The sequence below is a fragment of the Taudactylus pleione genome, unplaced genomic scaffold, assembly GCF_031769625.1.
Source record: "Taudactylus pleione unplaced genomic scaffold, aTauple2 ptg000256l, whole genome shotgun sequence".
NCBI lineage: Eukaryota > Metazoa > Chordata > Amphibia > Anura > Myobatrachidae > Taudactylus > Taudactylus pleione.
Genome location: NW_028284658.1, coordinates 5,885,604 through 5,892,901, shown reverse-complemented (window position 1 = coordinate 5,892,901; position 7,298 = coordinate 5,885,604).

Genomic DNA, 7,298 nt, shown 5'->3' with positions numbered 1-7,298 from the left:
TCTTTAATGTACCTGTTATCTTTGGGGCTTCCTAGTTTCATGTTAGATCATGCCCTAACATGCGCAACCTGACATTATTGCAGTATGTCCAGGCGATGATTGATGTCGGAAACGACCAGCGGGAGAGCACATCGCTGGTCATTTCTGACATTTACATCCCCGATGTGTGCCTGATTACTGAACGATTGCACGATTACGATGTCGTAATCGTGCAATCGCTCTATGTAATTGGGTAGTGGATACCCGGCATTAGTCTCTTTCTCTGTGAATATGTGAGGCTATAAAATGACCGTCAATGTTCGTTTATCCTTTCTAGTGTTACAGTGTGCAGTGAATCTATCATTTTCAATCCTGCACCAGTCTAACTGAGCATATATTTGTAATCTTGCTCCATTGCGAATAATCAGACAGTGGGGTAATAATGCCTGTTGTAGCAATGGGGATGCCGGATAGTGTTATGATTCGTAGCAAGTTAGAGTCAGCTGGATATGATAACAGTACCTGTAGGCACTCGGGGCCCGATTCAGACCCAGACGCTAAGAAGCACTTGCTCGTAGCTGGCCGATTATCCCATTGTGCGCATGCGTATGTAAGGGTTCACTCATCGAGAATAGTTAGTCCAGCAGAGTGATTGACAGAAGATGCAGTTTGTGGGTGGTAACAGGGGCAGGCCACTAGAAACGGAGGTGTGGAGGTGCGAACGCAGGTATGTCTGAGCGTCAAAATGCCATTTCAAAGGCATGCATAATTAACAGGCAACGTCATAGTACACGTCACCTGGCTGGTTTTTACACTAAAGTGCTCGCAGTGCTTGTGGTAGGGTATAGTCAACCTCAAGCGCTGCGAATGCACCCAATGGTAGCCGATGTACCGATGGTTACATGCGCTTCCTGAAGATGATGTGCGCAAGTGGGCATCTTAAGGCTGGTGGGTGTCTGCATACATAAAGTGTTCGCATGCCAGGACATAGTGGGCGTGCTTATGCCTTGCCGTGCATTCGCCTGCCATGCCGTCATTTAGTCAAATTTGCATACTCTGAGAACAAGCTAACGCTTCTAGCGACCGGTCTGAATCAAGCGATTAGATCCTCAGCCAGTCTCTTTGGTACCTCTCTGCATTCAGCTTCCCCAGCAGCTCAGCTCCGACAGACAGCACAGGGCAGGACAGACACCACTGCTCCGCTCCTGGCTCAACCCTCTCCTATCTTCAATCACTGGGGTGGGACGACTTAAGGTAGTCTGATGCTTCCTCCAGGGGCCTGGCTCCCAGATGCTGCTAATCTAAGAGGCTGCTGCTCTCTGCACCACCTGGTCTCTTCGCGGCAATTGCTCCCTCCAAACACATGATCAGCTATGGCAGCACAGCCATCTTCTCCTCCAGTCCTCTCAGCAACTGCCGCTAACGGCCGGTGAGTCCCACAGTTAAGCCCTCCTTTGATTGTTCTCCCTCTAACTGTAACTGTGGCGCATGGTAATCAGGGATTTCACCCGTGCGGCAGCACACACTACAGCTGCTCCAGTCCCGGCCACTGTTACCAATGGAGCGGATACATATACGGGTCATTACAAATGTAGTAGGCTCATTTAGGGGCATTACACATCCACTTTATCTCTCTCCAAGGCTTAGTACATAGGGCCTAATTCAGACCCGGTTGCAAGTGCTGAGCGCTCGCAACCGGGTCGATGGTGGCCCAGTGCGCACGCGTGGCATGCGCGTGCCCCGGAGCGAGTGCAAAAAGCGCTCGCTCTGGGATTCACTACAAAAGAGGCGGCTGTTGATGTTGATCGACAGCTCGCCCCGTTTTGTAGGCGCGGCTGGTGGGTGGCTTCATAAATGGAGGCGTTCCCAAGCGAACGCCTGCCGTTTGTGGGCGGCCCCACTAACATCACCAGTGATGTCAGTGAGAGAGCTTCCGGCTCTATTAGAGCCGAAAGCTCTCTGGGACTTGCGGCCACGAGACCCTACCACAAGGGTCTCCTCGCAAGCCCGATGGTCGCGATGGTCTTGACCATCGCGACCATCATCATGGCCGCTCGCTATAGCTGTGGGTGGTAACCCACAGCTATGCGAGCGGCCAGGAGGCCGCTCCTAAAAAACCAGCGCCCGCCCTGATTCAGAGCGAGCGCTCGCTTTTTGCGAGCGCCTCTGAATCAGGCCCATAGATCCCTACAGTATATGATCTATCTCTCAATGGTTACAGTTTTGTTTGGGTTGTCCCATTTCTCCAACTATTTGGAGACATTGCGTATGTGGAAGTGGATGTGACTTAAGAAGGATATGGGCATTGCTGGAGAGATTTGGTCTATTCAGGATCATGATTTAAGTGGTACATTTAAAATGTTCAAAATGGAAAATTTAGGACCATTTAGATAATTCAGGCCAAGTCCTTGTTTGTTCAACTGTACCCCTCTTTAATTGTATAAAATGGGTCCATTAGTGTTGCATCTATAATGTGCATATATAGGGGTATATATAATTAGCCGCGGGGTTTACCCCACGACTAATTGTTGCGCTGGTGGTGAGTCAATTAATGGGGACTCCACGCGCGGGTGTCCACGTGGACACCCGCGCGCGAGTCCCTCGCTGTCGTGCTTTACCTCGCACCTCATGTAGGTGCGAGGTAACAGCTGCACGAAGCCGCCCTTGTCGGCTTCGCGCGCATCAGAAAAACACACTGTTTATGCACTTCTCGCGGAAACAGTGTGTTCCCGCGAGCGAGGGCACATTTACCGGCGCGGTGAAAAAGCTATTTTATTGAATAGCTTAACCCCGCGCCGCGGGATTTTCGAGCCCCAATTACTCGAGGGAGAAGTCCCGCGGGTAATTGTATATACCCCATAGAGTGAGAATATGAAAATGTTGATGAAAGGCCGTTCCCATTAAAATCACTATGAAAGTATGATTCACACAGGCAACCACAGCCATTTTGCGAGTAACAGCAATATTTGTGATCATACAGTACCTAAAATTTACTAAGTACTAAAAACTGCACAAGGCATGAGCTTATATCCACTGTAATAGAGATAATTTAGTTATAGTATAGTCAGTTAGGCTTCACACCTATTCTATTGCTTGTTACTGATTAGCACAATCACTGGTGGAATAATGAAACCATAAATAAAATAATGACATTGTATAAATAAGTTCTAAAAGAATTATAACACATTAGCCAACTACTGTAAAAGAATGTGGAACTGCACCTTGGTATACCAGCAAACAGTGCTAATAAATAGGCATAGGGACTGCTGTAATAAAAGTGTTTAGATACATCAGGTGCATTTGTAGCAGAAAGTACACAGGCTGGAAATGTCAATTGTTCAATTATTATAGTCTTCATCTGCAGTATACAACTGGCAGCTTACAGGCCAAACTTGATCCTCCAAACCAAAGTCTACAGTATGTTGGATGACATAATTTTGCCAATGATACTTGGCTCACAATCACATACTTTTAATAGAAATGTATTCTTATTCATGGAATGTCTTGGACAAACTGTGTTGCTACTAGAGATGAGCAGGTCTGGTTGTCCGAGAACTGGACCCACCCAAACATAGGGCATCAGCGTAGGATCCAAGTCAGGCTCAGGTTTTCCCTCCTGACCCAGAATCCAAAACAAGGCAAAAACGTCATCCTCCCGCTGTCGGATTCTCACAGGTTTTGGATTGTATATAAGTCCCTCCCCGCGGTGATCGGCTCCATTTGGGTGAGGCTGTGTTGTCTAATCCAGGGGTGTGCTGTTCAGGGGGCTGTGTTGTCCAATGCAGTGGTGTTCTGTGCTTTATCCAGGGGCCAGTGTTGCCCATCCAGGAGTGTACTGTGTTCCACCAAGGGGCTGTGTTGTCCAATCCAGGGGTGTGCTGTGCTCTGTCCAGGGGGCTGTGTTGCTCATCCAGGGGTGTGTTGTGCTCTGTCAAGGGGGCTGTGTTGTCCAATCAGAGGTGTACTACACTGTCCATCAAGGGATGTGCTATACAGGGTTCTGTTGCCCATCCAGTGTGCTGCCCATCCAGGGGTGTGCTGTCCAGGGGTGTGCTGTCCATCCAGTGTGCTGTCCATTCAGAGGTGTGCTCTTCCATCCACGGGCTGTAAAAAAATAAGTAAAACGTTATTTTTTTGTGCTGTACCCAAGTGTATCCGTATGTCGCACCCCCCCAGTGTATCCATATATAAGCACTGTGACGCTGCTGGCCATACCACAGTGTAATATTCATAAAAGTATGGTGCCGCTGTCGGTCATTCATAGTGCAGAGTAATATTCATACAAGTATTGTGACGCTGTCAGTCATTCAGTGTAATATTCATACAAGTGTTGTGATGCTATCGGTCAGTAATACCGCAGTGTAATATTCAGAAAGTGTAATATTCATACAAGTATTGTGACGCTGTTGGTCAGAAATACCGCAGTGTAATATTCATAAAAGTATTGTGACGCTGTTGGTCAGAAATACCGCAGTGTAATATTCATAAAAGTATTGTGACGCTGTTGGTCAGTGATACCGCATACAAGTATTGTGAGGCTGTCGGTCATTCATTGTAATATTCATACAAGTATTTTCACGCTGTTGGTCAGTAATACCACAGTGTAATATTCATAAAAGTATTGTGACACTGTCGGTCATTCATACCGCAGTGTAATATTCATACAAGTATTGTGACACTGGCGATCATTCATACCGCATGGAAATATTCATACAAGTATTGTGATTCTGTAGGTTCTACCCCAGTGCATTCACATAAGCGGTGAGACTGCGCAGTGTCGTTTGTGAACAAAGTTTAAAATAAAGTTAAAAAGAAAAAATTTGGGTACGAATTGACATGTGTGCTTTACCCCACTTTGTTTGTGTTTGTTGATATGGAAAACGATCAGTTAATAGGGGAGCAGGAACCAAAAACTGGTGCTGGAGCTGTTGCCACCAGTGATGATACTAGTTCATCAATGTCATCTACAAAAGCTGATGCCCAAGGGCAAGGAGGGCTTAAGTCAGCGCATCTAAAATCAACTAGCTCCAGTTTGTTATGCATACTATTCAGCAACATTCTTACCCCTCACATCATTTGTGTAGTTTTACTTTGTCAGTAGTAGAGTCTCATCTGTATTAATAGAATTGGTATAATAGTAGTACTAATACAATTGTGATTATCATTATAAATCAGCTGTTTATTTACTTTGCACAGCGACTTTATGGATTTTGTGGTTATTTTATCAGATCAGTTGTACCCCTTTCTTACATCTTTTCCATTTGAATGCCAGGTTGCACCCGGGATGTTCACGTGCTCATTCCGGGTGCGACCGGCTGAGACCCCTCAGGTGGCCCGACCTGGCACTAATGCCGGGTTGATGACATGAACGGAATCACTTGGTGAGCCAGCGCTTGGAGTCGATCTCATCTCCAAGCGCCGTCTTTTCCTATGCAGAAAACGGATGCATCGACCCCGGGTACCCGTTCACACTGCATCAGGAGCAGAGTGAACACGCGTTCAACCTTTCTCGTGACCAGTGTTGAAATACCAGGGGATCACACTTCCAAAATAACCCAGGTTAATGCCAGGTCGACCTGGGTCGAGACTCAGTGTGAAAGGGTCCATGAAAAATAACCTTGGTCAAATGACCCGGGAATCCAATCCTGGTAGCGATAACATGGTGCTGTGTGAACGATCCGATCTGGGTTATCCGAAGTGAGTCATGCCTTGAGCTGATTGGGGGCCGTGGAATAGTCACCACCCACTTTTTATGACCTCACAAGTTTGGCAGGGCAGACCTGGGTTTGTTGTGAACGGGGTCTCATCCGGGACTGACCCATGTTCAAAATCCTGGGTTGGACCTGGGATTTTGGTGTGAATGGGATATAACTTTAACTTTGCAGTGACATCTGTGGGGATTCACCGGCTTGGCAGAGAGCCCCTAACTCTATTTAAACCCATGCATATTTACACACAGCTGACACGCTTTTGCAGGCAATGGGGTAAAGTAATCATTGCTATTAGTGAGTGACAGATTTCTGGATCATATATATATATATACATATATATATATATATATATATATATATATATATATAATCCCTGGAGATGATGCATTAAAAGCACCGAAGCCTTGGAACATACTACCTGCATCTGCATCTTCATTTACACCTGAGTGCTGCCATCATTGGTATGAATATTGTGGGCTCTGTCTAAGGGCTTCTACAGAGGGCACTGAGGCCATTGTTTATATACATGGGAGTGCCGCCTGGTGGGGACTCTGTGTGTGTGTATACATTTACATGTGTTATATATTTTATTTATTATAACACACAAATACATAGGACATATTTGGTAAATAAGTTACAATTCAAGAGCTTTAATGGTAAATCAGTGGCTATACTTAATGCTAAATATTAAGAAAATGTTAGAATTATGTTTAAGTGCATTTTTTATTTCTGTAAATACATAACTTGAGTGAAATAAATATTTATTAATGTTGCTACTAAAATAAAGCCCAATCATTCACTTCAGAAACTATGCAGAATTCCAATGAGTGTACAAAGTAATTGAAAAATGGTTCTCTATTAAACTGATTTACAGAAAAACTGTAGAATTTGTTCTGGTTACCAAGGAATAATATACTACATTCATTAAGAGTTTAAGTATTGTTAATAAAATAGGTACTTTTAGTGCGTTTATACTTTATAGGTTTGTTTATGCACCTTGGATAAGATGCAATATATTCTATAGGGGTTAGGACAAAAATAATGGCTCCTAGATTGGCTAGATAACCACAGTTTACACATGTCTATAGTGGAACAATTGCTGACACATGACGGGACAGAAAATATGGGTAAAGAATGTTTGTCAACAGTTACTCAAGCAAAGATACAAATAAAGTGTCAAAAAGTGATTGGCACCAACAAAAAGGTCATAGAATGTGTGGAGGAAAGACAAAAGGAAATGGGTGACAGACAGTGGCGTAACTAAGGGGGGTCGAGCAAGGTGCGTGCCCTGGGCGACGTAGGACCGGCGGCGCAGGGGGGTGGCCCACCGGCCACGGTACCGGCCCGCCCTAGTAAGGCAGTGTAGCGCCGACCACAGTGTGTGCGATCAGCACTACACATTGACAAAGGACCGGCGCTAGGCTTCCCTGCGCCCAGCGCCGGTCCTTTGCTGCATAGCCGAGACCTTTCTTCCCCCTGAGCGCTTACCCAATAGCGCCAGGAGGAGGGTGGGAGGCGGGCGGTCTCAGGCTGTGCAGTAACACACACATCGCTGCCAGCGTGGCAGCAATGTGTGTGTTAACCAGCAGCCAATGAGAGTCAGACAGA